General features: G+C 36.2%; 1 protein-coding gene across 2 annotated transcripts in view; it reads right to left on the bottom strand.

Annotated features, from left to right (window-relative positions):
- Positions 1 to 7,889, bottom strand: part of LCA5 (lebercilin LCA5) — a 33,670-nt gene extending 25,781 nt beyond the window's left edge. Inside the window, exon 1 of one of the 2 annotated variants that reach the window (XM_039852921.1) lies at positions 7,689 to 7,889. The gene's annotated coding sequence lies outside the window, so the exon portion shown is untranslated. Of the gene's footprint in view, positions 1 to 1,483; positions 3,080 to 7,688 lie in introns of those variants that run through there. The other variant, XM_039852922.1, reaches the window with a different exon arrangement.
- Between the last annotated feature and the right edge of the window lie 15,493 nt (positions 7,890 to 23,382).

The raw sequence follows: 23,382 nt of genomic DNA, 5'->3' as shown, positions 1-23,382 counted from the left end.
GCTTGCTAACAGGTACACTCTAGTTTAGGATGAACAGCAGAGAATCAGCCATTATACAGGGACTCCCTAAAAGCTTGAAGAGGGATTATCTCCAGAAACAAATGTCCACTACAGCCACTCTCTTTAGTTTTGTCTTTGTTCTTATTTCCAGAAGAAATTACCTCTGTATGTATGATGGGAACAGGAGGGAGTGAAGAACAGGAAGTATTAATTACACTGTCACTGTACATGGATTTGGGTAGGAAAGGAGGCAAAACCATGTCATTTTATATAGTTTTTCAATTATTCTTCTTTCCTTTTTTCAATCATCTTTTTTTCTTTGACTTTTTAAATCCCAAGATTCTCTGAGATTCTGATAGATATTCTGTTGGACACATCAGAATCTCTTTGCTGCAGTTCTCTCCTGAATATTTTAGGACACAGTCTTTTCTCTGTTCTAATCTGTTTCAACCATCATTACTATTTGTCTCTTTCAGAAATGTATTGTAATCACTCATCTACTGAGAGTACTTTATCATTCCTTCAATGTTATAAGTTTACTTTTTTTATTTAATATTATTTTAATGTTTCCAAGGAGAGAGAAACTATTATGGTCAGATCTACATCTTTAACAGCAAGTATGTTATTTTTAAGCCAATTATTCCTAAAATATTATTTGTACCCTTTTAAGACAACTTGATATAAGCAATTATTCTTCCAAAGTCCATGAAATACTATTCAATTCATGAACCCACTAGGTCAAATTACTGATAACAAAATTACTGATAACAGATGCCATTTTAGACAATGGGGAAATCAAGATGAGCAAGAACACACTATGAGTTGTTTTAGGGTAGGGTCTGGTTTCTCCACCAAAGAGAAACAAGAAATACAATCACAATAAATTATGTATGTATCCTTTATATATTCCCTAAAAATATTACTAATTACATGCATGTATCCTTTATATATTCCCTAAAAATATTACTAATTACATGAGAATACTTCCTTAATAGTGATAACAAATTCAAGAATAGCCCCCAAAACACAAGAGAATATTTTATCTTTGCCAAACTTCTGATTATTTAAGATCTATTAAATAAATAAGGCATCTTATTTATTAAATAAATAACCTACATATACTTGTATCATGCTGTACTGTTACAATTCTTCACGACAACAAATAGGTATTCCTTAGAAAATACAGCAACTCAAAGATCTAAGCCTTCCTAAAGAGTAGAAATTTAGACACCTGTGAAAAGTCACTTTAAAAAACTTAGTCCTTAGTCCTTATAGAAAACATTGTTGCTGGGCTGACAAAGCTGTCAGAAAAACAGTTTAAACAAGCTAACAGGCAAACAAAAGGAAAAAAAAAAGGACATAAAATATGAAATATAAGAACAAAAGAAGAAATGGATAAAGATGAGGTAAGGCAACTATTAGAATGACAACTGATAACTATTTTTCTTATAAAGTATAAACAAATAAAAACAAAGTACTATACCTTAATGAGATTGCATAGTAATTTACACTGGAAGGACCCTGGGGGAATCAATCCTCTCTTCGCATAGATTAGGGTAACTAGGGCTCAGAAAAGCAAAGTAACTTAACCAATATCACAATTTATCAAAGATCACAGAGCTAAAGTTAGTACAATCTGAAAGGGACTACAAGTTTTCTAACTCTTGTTATCTATTGTTGATATTTTGATATCAACAATCAGGTGAAAACTACTTCATCTCTGAAGCTACCTCCATTTGCATTTATCACATACTGTTGCTCTCCCCCTGCTAAAACTGAAGAAGCATTTCTGCTCCTTTTTAGAGCTAAACCTTTCACCTGCCTTCTTTCCCATACCTTCTCTCCATCTCAAGGGACTGTGTTCCTGTAATTGTGACCTCTCTATAGGATCATTCTTATCAACAAAGAGGCTTTAGTACAGTTGTTGCTTGATTCCATGTCCTATTGCATTTACAACACAATTCCTCTACTCCAATTTTCCAATAAAACTTTTTTGAAGAATAATCTATAATCTAGAATATTATCTCTTCTTCTCCAACCATTTTCTTCTGAATCCACACTAGTCAGGTTTTCATCCCCACCATTCCACTGAAATACCTTTCGTTAAAATAGAAAATGACTTTTATCATGACTAGGTTTTATTTGTCCCTGACCTTTCAGCAGCTTTCGACAAAACTAACCATTCCTTCCTTCCTAAAACATTCTTTTCTTACTTAGCTTCTACAGCCATCTGCTTTCCTGGTCTTCTTACTACCTCACTGACTGTCTCTTCTCAGTATCCTTTGTTGAATCCTCTTCCTGATCTCTAAATGTTGGAATACACAAAGTACCTCATATTGGCCCTCTTTTATCTACACTCTTTCCTTAGGTGATGTCAGCAAGACTTCTTTTGCCCGGACTTCCAGATTCATACATCCAGCTTCCTATCTGACGATTCCATATGGGTATCTAAAAATCATTTCAAACTTACATGTCCAAAACCAAAATCATGATCCATCTCCTTTTTACTCCCACTCTTTCTTATTTTTCTGATCTCATTAAACAGCACCTCCCTCTGCTAAATTACTCATGTTGCAAATCTAAGAATTATTCTAGATTATTTCTTAAGCTCACATCCCACATCCAAACTATCTGTAAAATCAGATGGTTTGATCTCCAAAATAAATTACATACCCACTGCTACTGCCCTAGCCCAAACCATGATCTTTTTCTCACTAGAACTCCTGCAAAAGCCTCCTGACACATCCTTAATTCCCCAGAGAAAGCTACTTGACAAAATTGGCATTGCTCTCCTGCTTAATACCCATCAATGGCTTTCCATAGCCTTCATATTCCTTAGCCACATCTGAAAACTCCTGCAAGATCAAGGCCTTCTACCTACTTCTTCATCCTTATTTCATGTAATTTGTCCCCTCATCTGCTTTTATAGCCTAAATGGCCTTCTTTGTGCCAACAACATACCAAGCTTGTTGCCAAATCAGACTTTGCACTTGCTGCATTCTTTACCTAGAAGGCTCTTTCCGTAGGACTTCACAAAGATGAGTCCCCTTCTTTTCATCCCGTTCTTAACACAAATGCCACCTTCTCAAAGACGGCTCACCTGGCAATTCTATAAAAGTGAGCCCAGTATTAGTGTTCTATTTCCTTCACAGACCTTGTTACTATTGAAATAAACTTACACTTACTGTCTTCTACTAAATGTAAGACCTATGAGAACAGAAATCTTTTCTGTCTAGTTTACCACAGTAACCACAACACCATTTATTAATTTTGGAAAAATAAATTATTATTCTGTAATGTTATTCCAAATAAAATATTAATTTTTTTTGTTCTATAAAATTTGCCTTTCTGGTTTAAAGGAAATGTTAAATCTTCCCTCTTTAACTGCACAAGACTTACTTAAATCTCTAAAATTCCTAAGATAAATGTTAGCAAATCAAAAAATTTTACTTAGAGCCATGAGCATCATAAAGTTGGAATATTCTCACTGTCTTAACTATAAATAACTGAGATGAGCTAATAGGGCTTCAGACAAAATAAATTTCACCTGTAGTTACAACAGTAATTTCTACTTGATTAATATAAACTAATATAAACTAATCACAAATAGTTCTCCAGTTAATTTAATTCTGTGTGACCAAGAATGAATTAGTTAAGAGTTGTTCATCTGTTTCCTTTATCTATACAGGGGTAACATGATAAAAGCAAAAAATAAAAACTATAAGTCTTGCCCAATTTCAATTCCTAAGAATTGTTTATTTTCTAAAAATGGCCAGGAGTGCTCTTATGGCAATGCTAGAAAACTTATCAAATCTCATGCTTGTCATTTTTCATCCAAAAACAAACTTTCTTTCTAAAAAAAAAAAATACAATAGCATAGGTCACACATAATGCATCAGAAAAAAGATTGCCGCAAGCTCCTTCAGTACCAAAATGCCTCCTTTATATCCAGTTTCCAGTGAATCAGAAAGTAAATCTAAGCTATAGTCCACTGTATATGGAATATCATAATGATCATCTGATTTGTGTCACTTTTAGAAAAGTTCTTAGTTTCAAGGGTAAAAAAATGTATCAAATCAAAGAACTGTTAATTTCTATTTATTTCTCTGTGTTCAGCTTCTTTGTATAAAACACTGCTAGCTGGTTAGCTCTGCTGCCTGTAAGAGTTCACACAACAGGCGCCTAAATGAGTTAAATAAACATAAAATAAGAGAGAAAGGAATAAGTAGATCACTCTTCTCAGAAAAATAAATAACTGAAGATGAGATAAAGGTAAAAACAACATTGTTTCGTACAAAAAAACTGCAACTGCTTCGTACAAAAGAAAAAAGAATTAGAAACAAAACCAAGGTTTTCCACTTCTCTATTTATATGTTCCAGGATGGTCCTAAGAATTTCCTTATCTTACATTGATTTACACAGTTACTTACTCTTGTTTAAAAATCAAACTATGTTTAGACTTCAAGTATGGTTTCCTGGACTCTAGATCAGATTACAGTAAACGCTAGACTAAAATTTAAGGTATAATCAGCTTCTCTTCAACAGCATTTAGAAACAATGAGTCAAATTAAAGCATCTTAACTACAGTACATATTCCCAAATGAAAACATCACAGACTATTTATTTATTCATAAGGAATTTACTGAACACCTACTAAGTGCTAGGCACTGAACAATAGATGAAGCTGAAGATAAAAAAATAAGCAAGACACAAGTGATCCCTTACTATTAAGAAACTCCAAGCCAAGAAGAGAAGGATAACACAAGTACTAATGATAAAAGGAAATAAAGGAGGCTAAGTAAACTTGAAACTAAGATCAGAGGAAAGACAGGAGTTTGGAAAGGTTTCTAGAGGCAATAATGCCTAAATTGAGTCTTTAGGTATTAGCAGAGGTTAAGCACAAATATAATCTGGGTTGTGTGTTTGTATTTTGGCGGGGAGGGGTGGTAGATGAGGTTAGTAAAAGAAGAGAGTTGGTGAGTGAAGACCCTATTTCAGTAAGAGGAAGCTGTGCATAAGTAAAAGCATGAGATAAATGTGGCATTATCACTAAACTGCAAATAGTTTACAACTGTGCTATTCAATGCAGTGGCTACTGAGCACCTGAAATATAGCTAGTCAGAATTGAGATATGCTGTAAGTGTAAAATACACATGGATTTTAAAAATGTAGTACATAAAAATGAACATGAAATCTCTAAAATAATATTTTTTTAAATATTCATTATATGTTGAAATACCATTTTAGATATCTTGGGTAAAATAAAATATTAAAATTAATTTCATCTGTATTTTCTTGCATGGCAATTGAAAAAATCTTTAATTATGTATATGGTGGACAATGATAATTTAGAATGACTGCATTGGCTTGAGGTGGTGGGTAGTGATAAAGTAATAATAAGTCAGGTGGGATAAATTGGAAGAAACCATTACAAGAAGGATCTTTATGTCATATTGAGAAGTTGGCTGGAAACAAAGAATCTTCAGTAGAAATAAAATGATCAGATAGGACATTTACAAAGATCCATTTCCAACCCAATAATTGGAGGGCAAAAAGTCTGAAAGAAGATGACCAGCTGATCTTTAAATCAAGTGGCAAATAAACAATAGTGGTTTGAACTAAAGTAGGGTAACTAGAGATATACAGGTCAGAATCAATCAGAAATGTTTATCAAGTAATATAAACTGGATTTGGTGATGGATTAAATGTGGCATATGAGAGAAGAACCTAAATGAGTTCCAAAGTTTGGGGCTTGCCAAGTTGGGTGAATATGGTACCTATCATTCAATAGGATAGCCTTGGTGGTGATGGGTCAATATCAGGCAAATTGAGTTTAGGATGCCTGTAGCAAATTTATGTGGAATTACAAAAATCAGCTATACAAATTTGGAGCTAACTCAAGAGTTTCAGACAGAGATAAAAAAAAAAAAAAAAAAGGGTGCATTAGTAAAATATATATGGTGGAAGCCAAAACTACCAAAAGCCTGGGGGTGAACTCAGCCAAGAAAAGAACACAGAGTAAAGAGAAGGCATTAAACTGAATTATGAGAAAACACAATAATTAAATGGCAGGCAGAGGAGGAGGATTCCACAAAGTAGATGAATAATGATGGGCAGGAGAAAGAAGAATGAGGAGAGGGGCTAGCATCTTTATCACAATGGACTTTTACTGTGTCTTACAGAATTACAGTTGTGTGATTGTTTAACAGAAGAGACATGTCTCTGACAAAAGAAGAAATCTCTTTTCCAAAGTCACCACTTACTTTTTGATATTTGAAATAACACTTTGCTGAGAAACGAACTATTATTTCCTATTATGTATTTGGATAAACATACGAGTCAACATGCGACAAACCAAAGTGAAACATGTAGAATAATAGTAATATAAAATTCAAACGTGAACTACAACTTGAAAAAATATAGATTAAAATAACCATGGTAAAGAAAGAAGAAAATAGAAAACAAATCTTTAGAACTGTGCCATTTTTTCAGTTTTACTGTTGTTTAAATGCATGTAAGCTCCTTCTCGCAAAACAAAAATTCATTTAAATGATGACTTTTAATCCCGAAGAGATATCTAATCCAAGTTCTTAACCTGAAGATAAAGGATGGCCATAAACATGTATGTGCCCAACCGTATTTTCCTAAGGAAGAGAGTCAAACTTTCTTCAGCCCTTTAAAGGGAGGGTCTAAGACAAAAAAAGGTTTAAGGAAAATGCAATCCAATGCAGCCAATCAAATAGATTACACAAACCAAATCCCAATAACATATCCACTTGAACAAAACCATCCAATTTTTTTTATCCCTTTTACCAAAGTATAGGTATGAACATCTCAAAACAATCCCCACAATATCAACTATTCCCATTCCCAAATGGAAAAAAAGAATGACGCTAGTAGTTGGTTACGAGCCAGTAATTTACTTATTGATGTTAGTAATTTGTCCAATACTAAAAAGTGAGTAAGAGGGATTTAAACACAGGTGAACTGTGCTCTTCACCACTGTTAAACACTGTCACTTGGTCTTCCCAAATAAAACACCAAGGATCTAAGCACCCACTCCAATTCATCTACGCCAAGGCACATTTTTTTTGCCAACTCTTTCCTCCTCTCATCCCTGAGAGCTGTGTAAAAAGTTCATGTCCACTCCTAACAGTCTTTCCACTCTAACCAGTCTTAACCTATTTATTGTCCCTGAGCTATCCTCAGAGCCTCCTTCTCTTCCTCGGCCGTCCCCGCTTTCCCATCTTCAGTCTCCACAGGCCTCTAGGGTTTTCTAATAAAGCCTAAGCCCTTCTTTAGATCCTTCTGCAACGAGCTCCCTTCCGTCTCTTCCAGATCCTAATAACCGACCCTTCTCTAACTCCTCCTAACTTCCCAGTCCAGCACCTGACGGTCAACCTTCCCTCCTCCCGCCCTCTCCTAGCTGCAGGCTCTTACTTCCCCAGGACTTCCTTCTTTCTCCTCGCGTCCCCAAATCCTCTCCCATTCTTAATCCTTTCACTCCCCGCACTCTGCTTCCACAACTCTACTCGCACGCCCACCCCCATCCACCAACGCCGCAACGCCAACTCCACCACTTCCAGTCCGTCATACTTCGTACCCCCCCCCAACTCCCCAGTCTCTACACCCACCCTCAACCCGCCCCGGCTCCTCCTCAGAGCCGACGCGGCGTCCCGCCTCCTTGCCTTCTCTCCGTGTACTAATCTCCCCGCCGGGGCGTCCGCGTCTGGCCTCTAAACCGTAGGTGCCTGGCTCCTGCGGAAGCTGTGCAGGCTGCGGGGCGGGCGCCGTGGTCGCCGGGATGCGGGATGTTTGAACACTGCCCTGGGGTAGGGGCGGGGACTGCAGCTCCAGGGTGGCAGCTGCGCGGCGACCTCGGCTCCAGGGTAACGAAGGCGGAGGCCCAGACTCCACTGCGAGACCGCCGCAGCCAATGATGCCCGTCCCGATTTCCCATTGGCTTCTGCCGCCAGATGGCCCTTTCTATTGGTTTCGGTGGGATTGGAAGGCGGGACTATGAGTACAGGAGAAGGCAGCCATTGGTTGACCGCTCCAGCTGTAGCGGCGACCAAGAGTAGGGAAGTCTTTAGCGCCGAAACTCAGGGAGGCTCGCCCGGCCATTTAAACTGCAGAGTGAAGCGAGATCGCAGGTGGTCCTGGGCCTCGGGTGGTGGGAGGAGGAGGACGAGCGCACGGAGGGGAAAGGGGGGCTCGTGAATTACAGAAATTGGCAACTGAGTAATTGAACACGTTAAAAATTGTCTCGAATCTCTTTTGGTAATAAATTTTAAATTAGAAAAAATAAAGAAATACGAAGCTAGCTACTTTTCGTTCTTAGCCCCGAAATTGCTGAATTTCAAGATGTGGAATTAGTATACTAATGCTCCCGCCTCGAGACCCCGGCCTTCGTCAGTCACGAACTGAGGATTGGGCCTGAAAGTGATTTTAGGTTTCGGAACAAATTTGGAGTAGAATGACATTTGAAACATTTGCACACAGAATTTTAAAAGGAAATGTCTGTGGTGCATTAACATATCGAGAGCTGTTGTATGAAATATTTTCCCCTTTAAAAAAAACTGACAGTGCATTACACGGCATTAATTGCAGGAGGCAGAGAAGATAAAAAAAAAGTGAAGGTTATTTTAAGCCTTCTGAGCCTTCTGATCATCAAAATGGCTTAACGCCGCACTGCGCCATTCTCGCCATTGTTAATTTCTCGAGAACCGGGATTTACCTCCATGCTGCAGAAAATCCAATTCTTGAAGGCAAATATTTTCTAATCAATCTTCTGACCGTGAATTACGGTAATTCAGTTTCTTGCTTGACCTTGTTTTCCGAACTTTGCACTCTTTCAAAGCTTTCATTTTATCCTGTCAATATATTTTACTTCCAGTTACAGACTAACCCACCTGAACAACACTGCAATTAAACGTAATTTTCTGTATGCAAGATCTAACTATCGGTAAAAGATAGCGATCACCTGTTGGTGACAAATTAACATGAGTAATTCCTAAAATTGCACTGAAATAACTTTTCATCGGTTTGTTTAAATCTGCTAATTCCCTTAATTAAAATAACTCACTAGTTATTGACTCAGAGTTAGTACTGTGTAGTTTAATAAACTCACTGGTGGATTACTTTTAAATAGTTTTTAAAAAGAGTCAAGAAACATGTTATATTTAGGTGAAAAAACGTCTATCCCCAGAGTCAAATGGGGGTTAACCTTCAAGGACAGCTGAGAATGAAACTGTATTTTATTCAGCACTCAGAATACGCTAGGCAGTATAATCTTATTCTATTTTTACTCATTCTAGACAGGTATTGTTACTCATCATTACACCTGAGGAAAGAGATTCAGAGGCTAAAGAATTTACAATATACTAAAGGGCCAACATTCAAGCCTACCTCTGCTCAATTCCAGGTTTCAAATTGAATGCCTTTAATGTATTTCACCTACAGCTTAACAGAGTTGCTGTAAAGCAAGAAAGTGTTTAAAAGGTTGTCTAATTGTATGTAATACATTTTCAAGATCTTTTAAATGTGCATTTTTTTTATTCACGTCATCATATTTGGAAAAACAGCCACTATCAATTCGTTTGACCTTGAATAAAGACCAAAAAATTATATAAACCTACAGAAGTAAAAACCAGTTTATTGAACTATTTTAAAAATGTTATTCCAAAATATGAGAATAATTTCAAGTTTTAAATGCTTTTACATGGTTTGGATATAATCATTTTGACAGGATTAGAATTTTCTAAGATAGCATTTGCCATTTCATTTCATGATATACTACATAGGATTTGGCTTTTCAGGAAGAAAAAACAGCCAACAAACTACATTTTTATATTTCTGTCATCTGAAATTACATTTAACAGGAATTAGCCTTCTTGTTTTTAAAGATTATATTTATGAAAGAATTATACTAATAATTATCAAGCACTTCGGAGTATTATTTTTAATATTCCTGGGATTACATTAATGTTATATCTCCAGATATGTTATATTGCTAACTAAATGTTTAGTTTCTACAGGGTTTTGATTGCCTTGTTTTATGCTATGCGGTGATGGTATAGATAATATTAAAATCTTCCTAGAAGTGCTTAGCAATAAAATTATTCCCATTTTCCACATGGGAAACTAAAGAGTTTGAAAATTTTGTTATGATTTATAAAATTAATAGGCAAAGTAATAAGTAGACTTTCTAACTGTAGACAATCCAGAAATTACAATAACTATAATTTTAAAGGGATATATTACAAATAATCATATTTGAAAAGCACTCCAGTATAAATAACTATCCTTAGCTAATGTTCAGATGTCCATTTAATACCATTCTGAAAAAAAACAAGAACAGCACTGTAACAATTTTATATACTTTACCTAGATATATGATAGGTAATACAAAATTCAAAAATTTTAAATCTAACTTTTTGGTATCCATATTGCTAGAAAAAAATTAAATTTAATAATAAATTGTAGGTAAATAGTAGGTTGTCAGCATATAATAACTTTTAAACAGCCTAATATGCTAGGTATTTAAAAGAAATTTAATGGCTTAGGAAAACTTGAATTGGGTGTAAACCAAAAATGGAGACACAGAAAGTGGTCTGCTCTTATATAAACAAATGCAGTCTTTTGTATTTGTTTATATTTTGTAACCAATGTACTGTATACTTGAAATTAATAATAAAATTAAAAAAAAACAAATATAGTCTAATTGTTATTGTTTGCCTTTCAGTATAGAAAGCTGATAGATAACCTTTGATTACTCTGTTTAAAGGATAAATCTTTTTTGGTCATTTGATGAAACTTACAAGTTATTTTGTTAGTGGAGTAAAAACTATTGAGATGTTTACGAGTATTTTTCTTTCATAATTGTTAAGTAAATCGTTAATAGTTTTTCAATGTCTTGGAGTTTATTTGAATGTGCTAGGATTTTGCTTTTGTTTTGCCTAAAAAGAACTAAACCAGAAGTTGGTTTAAGCAACTTTTTAATACATTTTCAGATTTTGTTACTCCACAATTACATCTCTAAGGAAACTGACCTACAGATCAAATTCTATCTTCAAAGCAGTAGGATAGCATTACAGAAAACCATAATTCTATTTGTATTCATATTTTTAGATTTGAAAGAGAGAATTTCAATACAAATTTCTTAGTAGACAACTGCCTATTCTCAACTGAAAATAAACCACGGGAGACTAAATTTTTAATTGATAATAAATATGCTAGGTAAAGAAAAAGTAATTTTCCTACTTTGGAGTCCTAGCATTATAAAATAGCCATCTATTTCTCTAGTGAAAATAGGAAAATGGCATAGCAGAATTGCATTGAAAAATTTCAGAGTGAGAAACCTCCATTCATTCATTAAATACATATTGAGTACTTATTAGGTATCCTCAGGGAATACAGGGATGAAAAATGAAGTTCTTGTTGTACAGCTGCTCACTGTCTAATGAACAAGAAAGATGAATTTCTGGGATTGCAGGTACTGTGTAATAAGGGAGATTATAAAGGTATGCCTCGGGTGCTAAGAGAGCTTAGAAAAGGATTCAACTCAGCCCTGTGACCCAGACATGCTTCCCAGAGGAAGTAATTCTTGAATTACAGTTTATGCCACATAAAAGCTAACCAGAGTAGGAAGATATTTAAGGTAGAAACAAATCAGTATATACTCAGGCATTAGAAAAGCACAGCAAATAGTTTAGTAAAACATAATAGGGGAATATATGATGGAGAAAGGTGAGGGTACACTGAGAGAGGGAGCGGCGAGAGATACACCCCAGAGAGGAGGCAAAGACTATATGTTTAAAGAACTTTTTAAGAAGCTTATATTTAATCCCAAAAGCCATATGTAGTGACTAATAAATTTTTGAACAGAGGATTAATATGGTTTGATCTGCATTTCAGAAAGATTATTCCAGTGGCATCATGCAGGGTGAGACTAGAAGCAGAAAGGTCAGCTAAGACCTTCAAAACTTCAGGAAGGGGACCAGTAACTTAAAAGGAAGTAATGAGGAAGGTCTGAGTCAAGTAATATCAATTGAGCATTTTCTATTCCTGGTCCCGAGTTTACAGTTTTACATACACATTTTAACCCTTGCTATAACCCATTTTAATCCTTACTACAACTCTATGATATAGTATTGTTTTTTATTATTATTATTATTATTATTTGGTTACAAGTGAAGGCTGCAGCTGAAAGAGGCAAAGTGCTCTGCCCCAGGTTACAGTTAAGAAATAGAAGAGTAGGGATTTAAACTCTTTTATATGTGACTTGAGGACCTGAGCTTTCAACCCCCTGTTTTTCAAACTGGTTATAACTCATTAATGAATCATCCAATCTCTTTATGGTTTATGACTACTTTTTTTTTTAATGGATACAGAGTAGAATAGAAAATGTCAGGAAGGAAAAGTATCATTTTATGAAACTTTTATATATATACATATATACATATATATGTATATATATATATTTACTATGGCTCAAAGTAAAAAACATTTGAAAACAACTGTAATATGTTATACTGCAATCGTAGTGAGGAAAGAAAAAAATGGATATGCGCTACCTGGGTTACAAGACTGGGTGGCTGACTGTATGTGGATTGTTTGTGGTAGGATAATAGGGGGAAGAAGCAGCCTGGGTTGACCCTAAATTCCTGGCTAAGACACCTGGCATCCTTCACCAATACGAGTCCAGAAGTGCAAGTGTGAAGGAAAAGACAAAAATAAGTAGTTTGGGGAGTTTTGGAGAAACATGGTGGAATGAGAGACGTCTCCAGATCTTTCCCCTTGAAACAACAATAAGCTTAACATCTAAAACTCAACAAAAAACACCCAAATTGCATACCAGCAAGTCTGAGAGAGAATGGGATCTGTGCATAAGAGCTATTACAGGTTAAAAAAAAATACTAATAAGTAGTTTGGGGACTATGTTTGAGATATCTATGGGACATCCAGGTGAAAATGAAGATGGCATTTCTTAGGAAGTTAAACATACATTTCTAACATGACCTAGTAATTTTATACCAAGGTATTTACACAGGAGAAGTTAAAATATATATAAAAAATACTTTATCAACGGTGTTTAAGGCAGCTCTATTCATATAAGGCACAGCAGGTAACAACCTAAATATCCATGATCATGAGAATGCTTAAAACATACTACAGTAGTCCCCCTTACAGTTTGGGGACTACTATACTCTATACTAAACACGCACACACACACTACAGTCCGAAAATATTAAATGGAAAAGTCCAGAAAGAAACAATTCACAAGTTTAAATTGTGTGCTATTTTGAGTAGCGTGATGAAATCAAGAGCTGTCCGACCTGGGACATGAATCATCCTTTTGTTCAGTGTATCCATACTGTATACTCTACCTACCCATTAAATAACTTAGCCATGTAGGTTATCAGATCAACTGTTGCGGTATAACAGGGCTTACATTCAAGTAACCCTGATAGTAGCCTAACACTATGTCACAATGACTACATCATTCACCTCACTTCATCTCGTCACACAGGCATTGCATCATCTCACATCATTACACGAGAAGAGTGAGTGCAGTACAAAACTATTTTGAGAGAGATCACATTAACATTATTACAGTATATTGTCATAATTTTTCAATTTTATTATTAATTTAAGTTAATTAACAGTAAGTTAATCTCTCATGCCTAATTTATAAATTAAACTTTATCATAGGTATGTATAGGAAAAAACATAGTCGTGTATATAGGATTTGGTACTATCTACAGTTTCAGGTATGCACTAGGGTGGGGTCTAGGAACATATCCCCCAGGGATAACTAGGGACCACTGTATATCCTTAAATTGTTGTGCTGGTCATCAGTAGAATTAACTACTGATCAACGTGGATGAATTTCAAAGACATGATGCTGAGCAAAAAAAGTCAGAAATGAAAGAATGTATTCTGTATATTTTTGTTAATTCAAAAAGAGGCAGTTAATTTATACTGGTGAAAAACAGAATCATCAGCTATGGGAAAAGGAGAAAGGACTAACTGGAAGAGAATCAAAGAGATTTTTAGATGATTTAAATATACTATGTCTTGAATGAGGTGGTAGTTAAAAGAGTGTTTCCTTTACCAAAACTAATAAAAATCTATAGTATTTTTATTTGTATGTGAACTTTACCTTAAAAAAGGCTTCGTTTATTAAAAAAAAACAAAAACAAAAACACAGTTTTATATAATAGAAAAATTATATACGTAGAAGTAGACCTGGCTCCAAATATTGTTGGATCCAAGTACTCAATGTCATTAAAATTTTGTTTTTTCTTTACCTCTTCCATGTACTTTACTGTGTGTTGATTTTATATCAGGCAAGTTTTCCCTGCCGGGTATGACCACCAAAGCTCCAAAGTTACATTCTATTCACCTAGCAACCCTATTAGAAAAAGAACACTTCTTTTCTGATTGGTTCAGCAGAAATCCTGGTACCAACTCTGATTGCTCATACCTGAATATGAAGTAATTACTGTGGCCAAATGGTTGCTTGGGGTTGGGGAGGAGGAAAGGTAGTAACAGTCACCCGAAATTTTATGTTCTCCCAGAAGAGTTGAGAGAGGTGGTTCTCCAGAGGAAAACTGGAATGTTACTAGAAGGAATACTGGACAAACCCAATAGATGTCCCCAACCGTGATAATGGTAACTTTATTCAATTGGTTCATAGACCAGTCTGGTACACTTGTTTTTAAAATTCATTTAAGAAAAACACAAACATTGCATGTGTTTTTCTTAAATGAATTTTAAAAACAAGTGTACCAGACTGGTCTATGCATACAGTCTGTACATACAGATAAACCACTTATATCAGTGCAAAGTTGAACTGGGATATAGTGCCAGTTATATGCCTATTGCTTCTCAGATCCTAGCTTGCCTTTCTATATTCTATTATGTGATATTGGGGCTAGTACTTGGCAACTATATTTCCCAAACTCCCTTGCTGGTTGGCTCACTCTTAGGTTCTGCCAAAAGGAGGTATTGGGGAAAGGTTGGAAGGTGGGAGTTAGAGAAAAAGAAGTTTTTTGATGTCCCTGTTCAGTATTATTCTAGCAGCAGAAGTCGGCTTTCGTCTAACTTTGCTGCCCCTAGGACTACATTTCTCGAGCTCTCTCCTAGGGGTGTGGACACCCGCCCTGTGGGGTCCTTTCTCTGAGTGTCGAGGTTCAGGGGCCTCCATCTCTATTCTTTTGTTCCCTTAATCATAAAGGTTAGCTGCTTGCAGCAGTTACAAATATCTGGGTTATCTCAGTGTTCCCTTTGTGATCTTTCAAACTCTCAACACTTAAGTATCAATTCTCTATCTTAAACATCTTCGGTTTAAACCTAGTGTTATTTCTCTTTTCTCAATAGTATCCTGACTGAACTAATAGTACCTTTAGCCAGATTTTGGAGGTGAAGGTGAAATATCCACTTCCCTGTATGTTACTCTGTTAGATGGGTCCCAGTGAATAGTTACTTGCTGTTATAGACTGAATGTTTGGGTCCCCCAAATTCATATGTTGCAATCTAATCCCCAATGTGATGGTGTTAGGAGGTGGGGCTTTTGGGAGGTAATTAGGTCATGAGGGTAAAGCCTTCATGAATGGGGTTAATGTCCTTATAGGAAAAGGCCAGAAAGCTAACTCTTTGTTCTCTGCCCTGTGAGGATACAATAAGAAGACAGTGGTTCATATATACAATGAAATATTACTCAGCCATTAAAAAAAATGAAAGCCTACCATTTGCAACGACATAGATAGACCTAGAAGTTATTATGCTGAATGAAATAAGTCAGACAGAGGGATAAATACTATATGATTTCACTTAAATGAGGAATCTAAAGAACAAAAAGAACAAGCTAATCAAAAACAGACTCACAAATATAGAGGACAATGTGGTGATGGCCAGAGTGGAGGGGAGTTGGGGGGCTGAGAGGAAGGGGTGAAGGAATAAAGAAGCACAAATTAGTAGTTGATAGATGGTCATGGGGATAGGGAGCATGACATAGGGAATGCAGTTAGCATTAATGTAATGGCTAGGTAGAGAGCCAGAGGAGAGAAAGAACAATTAGATTATTTTATAAACTATATAGATGTCTAACCGATGTACTATTACTTGAAACTAATAATAAAATTAAATTAAAAAGAAGAAGAAGAAGTCATCTGCAAAACAGGGAGTCTTCTCACCAGACACCAGGTCTGCCAGCATCTTGTTCTTGGACCTCCCATCCTCCAGAACTCTGAGAAATAAACTTCTGTTGTTTAAGCCAGCTGGTCTTAGAATTTTTTGTTATAGCAGTCTGAACTGATGAAGACACTTGTTATGCCCAGATGTTTTATATAATCTAGTCAAACAGTGCTCTCAGTTCTCTTGCCTTAAGGATACAAAAACAGTAGAGAGCTCACCTGGGATGGATCTGAGTAATGGTCCCATGCTACAGTAAGACACTATTTTCTCTGACAGCTCCTGACTGAAATACCAGAGCTTGACTCTTTTCCCCTTGGAAAAGTTTTTTCCCATGAGGATTCTGAGGTCTATGACTCAAGCTGAGATCCTCACTGCATGTAAGTAGCATCTACAATCTATATAGCTCAGTGCTGAGGCTAATGAGTTGATGGACTAGGCACACATGCCTAGAATATAAATGAGAAGATTGAGTGAGTGTGCTCAATATTAGATTTGTAGCCTACATTATTACTCTGCCCCCCGCCCCCAAACATAAACAACAGCAAAAAAACAAAAAACAAAAATTTTAGTACCTTCCAGGGAGCAACTAACACAGTAGTGACCAAACAAGTATCAAAATGGCTTTGAGTATGAGCTTATATTTGTGTAGCATTTTGCTGAGCACTTTTGTTAAGATTACTTCTATTTGATTTTAAAACAACCCAGAGAAAGAAGAAAGGCAGATATTTTCCACTTTTAACAGATGAGGAAACTGACCCTGAGGTTTCAGATTTGTCTAATAGGAATATAATGTGAACCACATATTTAATTTTAAATTGTCTAGTAGTCACATTAAAAAACGTTTAAAAAGTGAAATTAATTTTTACAATATATTTTTAACAATATATCTAAAGTATTATCACTTCAACATATAATCAATAAACATTATAAATAAGATGTTTCATTTTTTTTTGTACTAAGATTTTGAAACTTGGTTTATATTTTACAGTTATAACACATCTCAATTCAGAACAGCCACAATAGTCACATGTGGGTTGTGGCTACCCTTATCTGACAATATAGGGTTAGATTATGTACCCAGAGCCCTATAACAGGAAGTAGTGGTCTGGCAACCTAGAGACCTGAATTCCAGACACGGCTCTGCCTCTTACTGGTTGTGGGACAGAGCACAAGGCATCCATCTTCTTTAAAGCTTGGTTTCTGGTTTGTTAAAGCAAATGGCATTATCGGATGTCTTTACCAACTTTCCCACCTACCCCCCAGCCTTTCCGCAAATGAAATCTTGTATGGAAACATTAGAAAGCATATTTAAAACATAAGAGCTGCTTCTCTCTTGAAGGAGGTATGGCAGTGGGGAGTGAGGGGCACATGTAGATTACAACCTGTTTAGTATACACATGTATTTGTGCACACACACACAGTCATATTCTGAGGTGGCTCTGATGAACCCTTTGGGCATATGTGAAAACCCTTGGAGGAAATCATCTTTAAGATCTCTCTCGTTTTAACAATGTCTTTGATTCTGTAAATAAAATTCCACTTAGGCATGTTGACTCTTGCAGCCAGTGTTTAGTTTAAGCTTTAATCAAGGAAGAGAAAGTACTATTGTAAGTCCAGTACTGTCCACGGACATTAGTATATAGGTGTCTGACTCATATTTTTCATTTCAAAGATCATCAATTTGTATAAATGGAAGGGGTCTTTATAGCCAATTACTCAAGTGGTTTTCCGATTTTTTTCCCCTTCATCCTAGAAGCCTCTTTTCAAACAGCACCCTACACAGAAATGTAAAATACTCTGATAGAGTCAGGGCGTCCCTGCAAAGTTCAAGTGGATGAGAGGAGATAGAACTCTAACAGCTCAGCAAGTCCAAAATACCCTCTTCCAGAGTAGCCCCCAAGAATCCTCTCTCAAAACACCAAGACAAACCAAAGAGGAAACCGAGGCCCAGTGAGATGCTCAAAGTCCCACCACTAGTTGTCAGAGCTGGCATAGAATCCAGTCACTGAGATGCTGGAGCTTGCTATTACTGGCTCACGAGAGCCAACTGTTACATTTTCAGAAATTCTGTCAGTCAGTTGACATTACATTGGTACCTGGAAATCAGGCATCTTGAAAATATTTATACCACAGAAGTCAGCAAGTGCTATAAATCAGCGCTTTCCCTAGAAAGCCAGTTGCTAAAGTTTTACCAGCCCACCTCCAAACACAGGGGTTCTGAGTCCAGATCTCTATACACTATGTAGCAGCCTGAGAATAAATACACTGCCTTTTGATAGGAAACAAAATTTTAAATTAATAAAAAGTTTAAAATAAAGTAAAAAATTGTGTCTGTTCATGAAGAACTTAATACCTAAAATAGCAATTTTTCTCAATATTTATCACTTTCTATTGTCCTGTGGGTACTGTTTCATTTGGTTCTTTCAAGCTGTTACTTGGAGGCTTCAGCTACTTCGGGGATTGATTTTTTAATGTTCGGTGAGCCAGGCAGGTCAAAGCTTTAGGACATTAGTTAAAATTAAAGCCTAAACATAAAATAAGGAGAACATAAAAGAAACTCTTGAAACTGCTGTTTGAGTAGTGAATGATCTGATATACCTTCTCTCTCAGTCTCCTTCTGGTTCTATTTCTGGCTAAGAAGGTATTAAAAGGTCGGTATAAACAACTGCTGGTCTCCAAGCTTCTCTGTTGGCCTCGTGCCTCCTCCTATTTAATCCTCCCAACTGAACTTCTGATTCATAGTCTTAACAATGACCCTTTCCTTCTGTCTCTCCCTCCCCTCCCTTCCCTGCTTTTCTTACAGTCCTTTGTGGTGCTGCTGCAGCTCTCCTCCCAGGCCTGCTTGGGCATGCTTGTGATGTCAGATGCTTGCACTTCAGCCGTCCTTTTGTATCCATGGTGATGGATGAAAAATAAGCTGCTTTGCAGTGATCTGAACTTTAATCTATTCAAATGATGCATGCTTTATTACTCAGGTGACTTTTCCTCCTAATACTTGAATTATTAAAGAGGAAGTAACATGCTTCCTTTTCCCTTTCCTTCCTTTTTTTAAAAACCCTTTATGCCTTGATAAATTCAAATTTTCTTCTTTGATCTCAGCATCTGAAAATTTTTTCTTGATAGTCAAATCCATGGGAAAATAATTTCAGAAAAATGATTCCAAAGTAATAGAAATTATAAAAGATATTATCTAAAGTTCCTTCTCACTACATCTATATAAGTAACTTGTATTAGGCTAAGTAACGCATGGAGGACCCACATATGACAAGAGAAAACATGACAAAACTGTGAAACATTTACGAAGTAGTGTTACCAACTTAACACTAGTGGTACTTGAAATAATGTTAGTGGTCTATACACATACGTTAAATAACTGGCTTCAAACTTTTCTGAATTCAGTCAGGAAAGAGAAAATCTCAGCCCGGTGTAGTCTTTAGCACCTTGCTAATACTTGCTAACCATTAAAAAAAAGAGAGCAGATTTTTGTACACAAACTTTGCATGTAATAGTATTTAGCTAAAATGTAATATCTGTTTAAATTCTATGAACTTTCATAGTTGCTTTCCATTTATAAATGACACTAACTTTCCAGTGATGTAAAATTTCCTTGTATTAAAAAAAAGATGTAATCACTACTGTAAGTGATACAAACAAATAGGAAAAATGATAAAGCAGTAGTCATGGGAAACTACAGTTGTGCTACAGTAAACAGCCAAGACCCTGTATATTTTTCTGGGTCTGGAAGAGTAGAAGTGGGGCATACATTTATATACTTTTCTTAAGTTAAATATTATCTCTCATTTTACTGCTTCAACAGTCTGGACATCCAATGATCAATGTCTCCAGAGATTAGTAAACCTTGGGGGAAAATAATGTTATATGAAATATCTAGAATAGGCAAACTCATAGAGACAAAGTAGAATAAAGGTAACTAGGGCCTAGAGAAGGGAGAATGAGAAGTTAATGTCTAATGGATACAGACTTTCTGTTTGGGATGATGAAATGTTCTAGAAATAGACAGTGGTGATGGTTATACAACATTCTAAATGTACTTAATGCAACTGAATTGTACTGCTAAAATGGTTAAAGTGGTAAATTTAATGTGAATGTGTTTTTTACCACAATTTTCTAAAATATTGCAATTTTTAGCTGATGTTATCCTTAGTGAAAAAGTTTTAGTGAACTGACATCGGTAGAAACTAGTGATGGGTGAGAATCTGGCATTAGAGTTTAGTGAAGCTGACGTGCACAGGATGTCCTACCCGAAAATTCAAAGGCAAAGCGGACTTGTGGCAAGTCCAGGCTGTGGCTAAGTATCAGTAACTGTGCAATTCATTATATTGGATCCTGAGATAAGAACAAGGGACCTGGCTGTATAGGCTCGAGTAAGGAAGTATGAGCTCACTTGTCTTTTTTTGGCATTATGCAACTCTCTTCTTATCAACTCATAGTGGCCAACTGCCTTCTCTTAGTGACAGGACAAGAGTCATGGTATCTGGACCAGGTAGCAGAGTAGGGAGAACACAGTAACAATGTCATGTTACCTGGTCCAGTCTATAACACCAAAATTAATAATTGGGAACAGAAGCCAGATAAAAAATAAAATTTTCTAGTGATAAAGACAATATATTTTCTAATAACAACAGTATTTAAAAAAACAATTCTAATATGAAAACAAATAAAATTGGTGATATAAATTGTAAATTATATAATTAATATAAATTAGCAAATACGATTCATGAAAGAAAAAAACTCTTCTACTGGGGCTTATTCAAAAATACACAACCAACCTTATTACTATCAACCATCACATTAGGAAACTCCTCTCTTCGCCTTCACTTCACCAAAGTTATGGCCTAGTGGGTGGGGGTGAGGGAGGAAATCCAAGAGAATAACTCAGAGATTCATAAGATGCCTTGAAGAAGAGGAGACTGGCATCTTGCTCCCTGACTGATCCTTGCTAAATTCTAGTCCCTTTGTAACTTTGTGCTGCTACTGAATAAAACAATTGAGACAGTTCTTGGAAGTTTTCCATTGTTCATATGGCACCCATAGTGACTAATGTCCATTTCCAGTCTAGAAATTTCTGAAGGTGGGAGTAGAAAATACATTGCCAATAAGGCTTAAAGATAACATATGTAGAAGATGAGGGCTCCTGCCCCCAATCTGGTTCACCATGACCTTAAAATGACATGGCAAGGATATCTGAGGTTTCATGATTCTATGTGAAGGAGTGGGAAGTCAGAGGAGAAGCAGAAGAGCACGGGGCTGCCTGGGAGGCTGCTGGGTAGTAGATGCACATCCCAGAGAAGAAGCTGGGAGGATGAACTGCTGGTTGACCTGAGAGAATGTAGTTTGGCTCTCTCTTCCTCACAGCAATAGGGAACCTGGGTCAATCTGAGCATTGCTCCAAGGGAACCACATTTCACCTGCTTGGAGGACCTCTCCTCTGAGACACTGGTGTCAGACATGAACATGCTGAACCAGAGTGAGGCCAGTGATTCTTCCTCACCTCTAACCCTGTTCACTTAAGAAGGTGAATGAATGCCTTCCCTCTCCCAACACCAGAGCCAGCTGCACTGCCTTCCATACTTCTGTCTGGTTCAGAGTTCTAGCTTCTACTGCATGGGGTAAAGGAAAAGAAATTGAATCAGAAATGAGACTAAAGTCTTAAAGCCGGATTGTACTTCAAAACTTGAAGTAACCAGAATATTATGGAATCTGTCCAAGATATTAATCTGGAATTCAACAGAGTGCAGCTGAAAATAGCAGCTGGCCAAAAAAAATACTATTTTTATTAATATCCCACTGAGCTGAAACAGCTCAATTAATATACAGAGTCAAATTATATACATCATTTTATATGATTATTTTTCACTTAATAATCATAATTTTCTCATTTTAAAAAATCTTCATAAATATCATTTATAGTAGTCTCATATTTCCATGTTGCAGATGTCATAATTTATGTAACCATTACTCTATTATAGGATATTGGTGGTGTTCTCAAATTTTGAGAATTGAATTATATTTGTTCCTTTGATGTGATGATGATGATGATGATGATTAAATATCCACTGATCTATAGACAAAGAGATTCTGACTACCTAGTGACTCATTAGAAGACAGCTGGGGTATTGATAAGGCAGCCAGGAGTTTTGATGACATGTTTACTAAGCTGGCAGCATTACACCTTTTATCTTTCTAGTGTTTGCCAATTTGTGTGGAGCCAATGGCTCTAGTCTTAGAGTTTATAACATATCCCTGTCTTCTAAAATATAAGCACCACAAGGGTGGGAGTTTGTCTCTGTTTTATTCTCTGCTATATGCCGAGCACCTGGAACAAAGTTAGGCACTGAAAATCAATCAATCAATAATTCTAAGTAGAAGTGAGATATAATTTCTTTTGGTTTTTGTAGAGTGGGTTTATGAGAACCACATAAGTAGGTGGTTAGGGCAAGAATGGATCTAATAAATAGTGAAAGAAGGCAGGGCCTATAGCAGAAGGCAGAAACGAAGGAGAAGAGGGAGCTTTAGGTCTGTGGCATCTGAATAAATATTGATGCGATCTTATGGCTTTGTTTTTATTAAGATCTAAATTAATTAATCCAATTAGTACAATATCAGGCTTATTATAAGATGGTTGAACCCAAATAATGGCCAATTATTCCCAGTGTTGCCAAGAGATGGACTAAACACCATCTCTAACCCCCTGCCTCCCAAAGTCTCAGTGAAATAACTGAAAAACCATTAAGTAAATTAAAAAATATACAAGTTTAAAGATTAAAAACATAACATTAAGGGATGGAGGTATGGAATGAAGATAGCAGTTGTCTCAATGGTTGAAGAGCTTCCTAAAACTAAACAGGATCAGACTAAAGGAGCAAATAGAGAAATGAAAAACTACAGCCCAAAACTTCTTAGATAAGAGGACTCCTTTCTAAAAGATGCCCAGAGATATTCCAAGTTCAGAGACATTAGCAAAAGTCAGTTCAGGATAGGGATAGTATCGGGGTAACTAATTAAAGAAGAGTTGAGGCAATCAGGTCTTCCCCACTCCCCCTTCCCTCTCCTTCCCCTGGGTTTACATTTCCAAACTCAGTCTATAAGTACAGCATATGGCAACTACTTAAAGCCATGAGACAATATCAACAATATAAACTTCAACAATTCAAAAAATAT

This window comes from Pteropus medius, unplaced genomic scaffold (assembly GCF_902729225.1).
Source record: "Pteropus medius unplaced genomic scaffold, Ma_sr-lr_union100, whole genome shotgun sequence".
In the NCBI taxonomy this organism is placed as follows: Eukaryota; Metazoa; Chordata; class Mammalia; order Chiroptera; family Pteropodidae; genus Pteropus; species Pteropus medius.
Note: the sequence above shows the minus strand (reverse complement) of the source record. Positions and strands in the feature narration are given on the sequence as shown.